General features: G+C 36.0%; 1 non-coding gene across 1 annotated transcript; it reads right to left on the bottom strand.

The window, feature by feature from the left end:
• Window positions 1-5,957: 5,957 nt before the first annotated feature.
• On the bottom strand, window positions 5,958-6,029 carry TRNAP-UGG (transfer RNA proline (anticodon UGG)). The gene has a single exon. It is a non-coding gene; the product is annotated as a tRNA-Pro (tRNA).
• Window positions 6,030-6,899: the final 870 nt, after the last annotated feature.

The raw sequence follows: 6,899 nt of genomic DNA, 5'->3' as shown, positions 1-6,899 counted from the left end.
AGTCATATTCTGATTTTTGTAGATGTAATAATATTTAAAGGTTTTTACGACATCATATTCTTTAAGAACTTAATTTTTTGATTGAGACTATTTTTTTTATGAATTGTTTGACCTTCCATTCATGAAGATATGAACTTTCTCAGTCGAAGCATATATTAACTATATTTTTCTGACTTTCGATTTATTTTATAATGATTGATTAATATATATTTTAGCGGTAGATATGTTCCCATCGCAGTATCCGTAATGCTTAGATGCTGTAATCATTGTGAAAAGGCGTAATTATGGTACTGCAAATCAGGATGTCATAATGAACCAATTATTGTCTAACATTTGATGCACTTTATTTTGCAGGAGGCAACACAGAAAATCGAATGCTTTAACTTTCAATATATACAATTCGTAGATCAATAATTTTTAAAAAAAAAATTGGACAAAAAAATCAAAAAGTGAGCCAAGACATGCATCATGCATGTGCATTGCCGAGATCATTTAAAGAGGGTATAGATTCTGATGTGGCGCATGGAAACATGGCACGTTAGACAATCATTGAGGAATCTTCACCTCATTCTGTATTTAATGATACAAGTAAATGCGTGGTTCATTAGGAAGAAAGAAAGATGAAGGAGAAACTGACGTGGTGCTTGGAGATGCATCACCACGTCACGATTGAATAATTGATAAAAATAGTTTGTCTTTTTTACTACTGGTACACATGGTGTTCTCAGAATGTGAAATTGGAAGACGAGGCAGTCTCACTAGTGATAAATAGCTGACAAGTAGACAACTTAACCGAAAACAAAAAAAGAACTGTCAACGCGGATGACGAGGATAGAGAAAAATGGATGGCTAAGATTGCTCCAATTTCAAAACGTGATATGTGACAATCCAGAGGTCCGATTGAGCTGAAATTTTCAGGGATGTTTTTTCTTCACCTCCTATTTGTATCCATACATTTGATCTATAAATACAGGTTTGGATCACTGTAAATTTATCATTTAACTTGCTTCCTTTGCGTGTGGGATGCTTGAAAGATAATGGGTTTCTGAAACCCATTAAGTATATTCTTGGTGTCCTCGGTGTGGGGGAAGAAGCAAACGAGAAGAGAGGGAGCTGGCCTGCATTCATTAATCATGGTTATCTAGGTAGAATGTAAGGATCTATGGTAAGTATCTTTCCATAATGCTGTTCTTTCTCAATATCTTCATTAGCTTAGATTAATCTCACTACCACATATAGCCATCATATCATCTTCATACATTCTCTAAATGATGTCTTAATACCTTCATGTCATCGTCTAATCGTTAGCTTCTCGTTTACCATATATGTCTTATTCCTCATCTCGCTCATGTCATTTTCCGTGTTATCATGAATTCATCCTCGCACTCACTCGATCTCCTGAAATCTTAATTATAATTACTTACTAACTGATATCGTCTTTCTAGTATCACTATCTCACCTTGTAATTTCTTGTCACACAATTTCCTATTTTATATGTATCTCATCTCACCACAATAATCTCTATATAAAATTATAAAATCTTTGATAATCGTTCCCTATGGAGAAAACCCGCTCTCATCATTAGTGAAAATTATTAAGTGATTAAATATTTGTATTTTTATTTAAAAATTTAAAAATAGTAACGACAAAGTAAAACCCTAAAATTTGATATTATCTCTTAATAAAAATTCTACGACGAATTGAGTTGAAGTTTCTTAAAAGATTATAAAGCCTTATAGGATTAGACCATGAGATCATGTTATAATTTCTTCACTCGTCCATTCGGAAAATTCACATTTAGGATAACGCCTTTTGGATTATCTATATCTGTCCTCTGCCTCTTGGCCTTGAGATATGCTTCACTGCTGGGCTTGATGCCCTCAGCCGTAGGTGCAGCTCCAAGATCCAGTTCGCTGTTAGGAACTCCACAACCCCAAACCATTGGTCGTTGGAGCGGCTTGTCGAGTTCAAGCTTTTAAAAAAACAAAAGTCCAGGTTCCATTGGCGTGTCAGTCTCGGGGATCGCTGTGCTTGTCGATGTGCCCTCAAGATCTGCTTCGCTGTGTCGACCACTCCCAGCATTTGATTTTGCAAAAAATGTTTGGAAAACCAGAAGCTCAAAATGTTATAGTTGATACGATGAGCTTTCTGTTTCAAAGATGCATGACTGCTATATGTTTTGAGTAAGTAGGATGACAGATACTTTTATGGATAAATTTTCTGTTTTTGGTAATCGCCTTGATGCCTTTTCTCTAATCTGGAGAAGTTTGAATAGATATGCGTAGAGAAAAAGCTAGGCCTCAGTTAGAAATGCATAGTTTTCTCTAAATTGAAAAAAAATACCACTTTATTATCAAAGAGGGGGGTAAATGGGCATTTATATAACATCCATAGAAGGGAAGTTGAGAAAGCCAAAATATAAGTGATCCAGAACCTTGCTTTTACCACAAACACTAAGAGACTCAAAGTGTTGCTTGACCGCACAGTCTTCTATGTACAATTCATTAAATAGTTTGCTAAACTATCTTAACTGTGGACTAACCTAGTAACTAAATATGTGAATTTTGACATTGACATAGGATAGTTGGCTTTGCAAAAACATAGGAATTTATTGTGAAGGGGCCAGTTCTAAAATTTCCAACATTAAGGAATTTATTGTGAAGGCGCCAGTTCTTTTGAGCTTATTGTGGTGCATTCAACTTTGTCATGTGATTTATACTTGGTCAACGCATGGAAATGAATCCAATAACCATTATAACACAAGAAAAAAAATCTTTAAAGAAGCTTAGTTACATTACAAAACTACATACAAGGTATTTCAAACAATTAAAATGTATATCAAATTAGATCTTATTTGTTAGCCAGTAAACAATTATCCATCTGATCACACTGCTATTAAATATTTAATGAATGAAAAGAAGCAAAGCCTAAGCTAGAAATGATAGTATGATTTTTTCTTGAATTTATTTCAAGATAGGGTTGAGTAAAAATAATAAAAAAATATGTTCGGTATTTTCTAGAATTCATTTGAAGTTGAAAGTGAGTATCAATGATAAATACGATCTTTAGATAGGTTATAATTTATTTTATTTTAAAATTTTTAAATTACAAAAATTACTTGACCGGTGATCGATGTCGATGGTTGGTGATGGAGGCAGCAAAAGCAGGAGTGGGCACATGTTCTTGGGCTCCCTAGACTTGGCAAATTTGGCCCCTTTTGGCTAAATATGAAGGAGCTTAGTGGGTGCCTAGAGTGCAACCATAGTGATCTACAAGAATTGAGGGTTAATTATGTCATTTAAGGTTTATGATTAATACAAAATCAATAATACCTTCCCTAAATAACATATATGGAGTAAGTGTTGAATTAGTGGAGTCTAAGTTTATTTTCTTTTTTAAAATTTCTAAATGTTTTGATATTTTATGAGGATTTTTGGGCTGATATTTTGGGCTGATGTTTGATATCCATTCTTATTCGAGTTCCTTCAAGGAGAACTACGAGAACAAACATGTAAAACCCAATTTTCTTTCATCAGATTCTATTTTGTTTTCCATCGTTTCCTTCAATGTAAAAGTATCCCTCTTGGTTTGTCCCTCATTACTCTGCTTCTCTTTCTTCAATGGATAATTTTACTTTTATATCCATTTACCTCTCTTGGATTCAGCGGTTAAATTAATTTTTGTAATTGGCCTCTCTCTCTCTCTCTCTCTCTCTCTCTCTCTCTCTCTTTCTCTCTAATTTGGATCCATACGCATAAACAAATTAAAAGTAAAATCACCCTGTTACTAAAAGAGAGAAGACAGAAAGGGAACACCCACACTGCCCTCATGTAATCTTGTTATCTACCTTACAAGGAGTATTATTGTATTGATGGGTGTCTAGAGAGAGAGATGTAGTGTCATGGTAGCCTTGATTGCGAGGAAGAAGATAAGAGAGACGAAAGCAAAGAGAAGATGGGCAGTGTTTATGGCTGTTTACATATTTTACGGATAGAGGGATAGACTGTTTATGACTGCTTTCTAATTTATAGGGGTATTTATATAGAGAAATAAATTATATATTTTCAGATGAATATCTAGTAAATGTGGAATACATAAAAAACAAACTGAAACAAAAAACGTTGGGATCTTTCTGAAGTCTATACAGAGCATAAAAAATAGTGTCTCTAAAGAGAGATACATGGGAAGAAAGGCTACCTGGAGAGGCAGTTAAAAGCACTGACTGGCGTAGTAAGTTATTACCAGGTGTGCCATGTCATTTTGTCATTATTCCGATATAAAGGGTATCTCTAGGTATAAAGAAAATCTACAGAGATAAAAAAGACATGAAATAAGATACCTCAGAATTCTATCATACAATGACGATAAAAAATGGGCATCTAGAGAGAATTGAATGCACCCAATGACAAATGAACAGTCAGATGAAAATGCAAACAATGTCAGTAAAAATGCCAGTCTGATTAACTACATGGCGAGCATTAAATACACGTAGAGGGAAGGAGAGAGAGCATTAAAGAAGTGGTATATGGATTTAATACAGAGCACTAAAGTATGTACATAGATAGAGGGGGATGAGCATTCAATTATGGGCCTCCAGGAAGAAAGAAGAACATGGGTATCTAGTCAGAACAAAATGTGCATATCTGGAAGAGAGATAAGGCGATGCACACTTGGAGAGAAAAGAATGCCATGTACACGGAAAAACAAGTGGAAGAAATAAATAGGAAGGTGGTGGATCAAAAGGGGAAGTAAACAGTAGGCAAAGATAGAGTGAGAGAGAGCATTAAAAAATAGGGAATCTGAAGAGAGAGCGAACACCATGGGCATCTAGAGAGAACAGTAAAGCATGGCATCTAGAGAGAAAAAGAGAGACATAAAATAAGACCATGGCAAGTGCAAAAACAAGTGGAAGATGATAAATGGAAAAACGTCTGATCAAAAGGATCCTTAAACTATAAGAATCTAGAGAGAGAAAGAGAGAACACAATTCCTATTCGGAGAGCAGAAAAGCATGGGAATCTAGAGATAGATTGATACACAGAAAAGAAGACCATGGCAAACAGAAAATGGAATGGACGATGACAAATTGAAGGACGATGGATCAAAAAGGGAATGTCGTTTTTTGAAGAACGATCAAAAAGGGAATTAAACTATGGGCATCGAAATAGGGTGATAGAGCATTGAAATAAGGGCTGCTGTAGAAAGAGACAAGACCATCGGTATTTTGAGAGAGAAGTAAACCATGTGCATCTGGGGATAGAGAATGAAGACCTTGTGTATCCGTAGAAAGCAGTAAACCATGCACATCTGGAGATCAAGAGAGAAGACCATGAGTATCTGTACAAAGCAGTAAATCATGCGCATCTGGAGATCGAGAGAGAAGACCATGGGTATTTGTAGACAGCAGTAAACAGTGTGGAATCTGAAGAACGCAATTAACCATCAGCATCAGGAGATATAGAGAGAAGACCATGTGTATCTATAGAAAGCAGAAAACCATGGGAATTTAGAGAGAACAGTAAAACATTAGCCTCTAGGGAGAAAAAAAGGGAATTACTCAGGAAAACAACCGAGAGATTACCACTTCAGAAGCATGATGAAAAAAAGGGGCATTCCGACAATCGAACTTGGCCTGCACCCAAAGTGAGAATTAAACCACTTGACCAAATGCCCAGTTCACATCTAAGCCCAATTTTTCCAAATTCTTAATTAAAACAACCCATCACTTCCATTACCATCTCCATTTCACTACAGAGCATTGAAATAAGGGCTTCTAGAGAGAGAGAAGACCATCGGTATTTCAAAGGAGCAGTAAATCATGTGCATCTGAAAATAGAGAGAGAACACCATGTGTATCTACAGAAAACAGTAAAAACATGGGCCTGTAGAGAGAGAAAAAAGAGATAGACAGAAAAACAACTGACAGATTACCAGTAAAGAAGCATGATGAGAACAAAAGGGCATTCCGAGAATCAAACTCGGGACCTCTCGCACCCAAAGCGAGAATCATACCACTAGACCAAATGCCCAATTGACATCTAAGCCCACTTATACATTTACCTGTTAGGGTATATCCGTCGGACGACAACACCGTCGACGTTCGATACCACCATCTATTATCTGTATAGAGCCATCATACTCGGTGCCGACCGAACGATGTCGTAGGCGACGTCCGGCATCAAATTGGTATCAGAGCATCGTCTCGATACCTGCCCAGACGACAACACCGCCGTCGTCTGGCATAACCAGGGTATTGAACTTTGTTGGTTTTGAAGAGGGTTATCATTTAACTTTCTTGGGAATAAGATATTCCAGGATGAGGTTTTCTTTTCAGTTAGCCTTATCAGGTATAATTTAGGGGCTATTATATTTGCTTTTGGATCTCCAAAGTTTTCTCTGGTAGTTGTCTTGATCGATATCGCTCCATCATTTCATTGTGTCATGTTGTTTCCATGTTAACTTTTAGAACACTCCTTAACTTTAGAGGGTTGAATTTACTGATCTCTGTGTCATTATGCTTTATATATCTCCTTGTTTCTTGTTGTCTTTCCCCTGTTCTTCATCAAATACCCTAGTGGGAAATACACCAGACTAATATGTATACTTATCCTGTCCCTGTTACAGAATCTTTATTATGGCATTGGAGGTCAATTATGACTATTCATTGGTCATGAAAATCTCCATCAAATCACACTTCTCTTCATGTAGATGTGTACAATTCAACATCTGGCTCAAAATAATTTCATGAAACAACCTGCGTCACATAACCAGAAGTAATGTTTACCAAAAGACAATGAAAAAACCACGAATCTAAAGTTCTAGATAATATTTCCAAAATTACAAAAATCAAGTAAAAATGTTAAAATATCGTTTGAAAACATAGGGAATACCTCTTATGC

Source organism: Wolffia australiana, chromosome 11 (assembly GCF_029677425.1).
Source record: "Wolffia australiana isolate 7733 chromosome 11, ASM2967742v1".
Lineage (NCBI taxonomy): Eukaryota > Viridiplantae > Streptophyta > Magnoliopsida > Alismatales > Araceae > Wolffia > Wolffia australiana.
This window is presented reverse-complemented; position numbering and strand designations above follow the sequence as displayed.